Below are 1,175 nucleotides of genomic sequence, written 5' to 3'. Positions count from 1 at the left end.
CTTCCTGTTAAGCACTCACTCTCCATACAGTAATCTATGGAGGAGGAGTGTTGTCACCCTAAGACGGGAATTGGGAGGGGGAAGTCATTCTGTAGTCCTAACACAAGGGGGAAGCAATTCTGTAGTCCAGCAGAGAAAAATGGGCGGGGCTGACAACACTGCTATGAATTTAATTGCAGCATAAGCAGTGTAGTCACCTCACTACAGGAAGTCAGGAGCTCTCTGTTTTTCTAGCAGATATTGTTCTGTATTTTCAGCGTTTTTACAGAGACAAAAGCTGGAGCGATGTACATGAACTGCCAATATGTAATATGGATTCTCAGTCCACTACAAAGAACTCAATGTCAACTTACCATCTCCGAGCCTTCAGGGATCACCAGCAGCCTCACTGCTCAGCTACACATACGCCATGACGCCTCGCACTGAAATACAAGAGACGCGGAGAGCAGGTCATTTCACATACAAGACGATAATGAACAGAGCTGGGAATATCTGTCTGGGGTTTCTATAACCTCCGCCTGGAAGGGGCAGGAAGAGGCCTCAAACCGCCCCAGGGATGATCTAGCAGAGTCCACAGGAGTGACCAGAGCTACGGCGAGCCCGGACACGCTGGAAGACCTGCGCACACAATGATGAGCATCACAGAGCCAGATGTGACCATACAAGAGGTGAGACCAGACAATGACCGTCCTTCAAGAGCAGAGGACCTCATACCTGACCTCCGGCCTCAGCCAGGCAGCACTCTGTTTTCACTCGGGCCCAGTTTGAAAAATTGGACAAAAGCCAGGGAAAGGAGATCTGTGTCTGGGGAGGACAGAGTACAAAATCCGGGGACTTGGAGGGGAGGACAGATTTATACACGAGGTAATTATGGGGGTTACAAAGAGCTCTACATGCAATCTAGCCGTGTATGGCCAGCCTTAGATAATATGTTAGGACTGAAACCAACATGGCCTCATGGGACTTGTAGTTCTACAAAGACCGGGGACAGACTGGTTCTTGTAGTACACGCACGGTCATGGTACCGCACTGGGGACACCAAACTAGTGACTAAATTTGCCCATAAACAACTAGAATTATTTTGTCTAGCCCAATGGGGTGAATGATCACTGGAAACCTCCATCCAGATTAGGGGGGGGGCAAATATATAAACCCAGAACACGAACCTCCATCCC

This window comes from Nanorana parkeri, unplaced genomic scaffold (assembly GCF_000935625.1).
Source record: "Nanorana parkeri isolate BGI_ZX_2015 unplaced genomic scaffold, ASM93562v1 scaffold2897, whole genome shotgun sequence".
NCBI classification, from domain to species: domain Eukaryota; kingdom Metazoa; phylum Chordata; class Amphibia; order Anura; family Dicroglossidae; genus Nanorana; species Nanorana parkeri.
Note: the sequence above shows the minus strand (reverse complement) of the source record.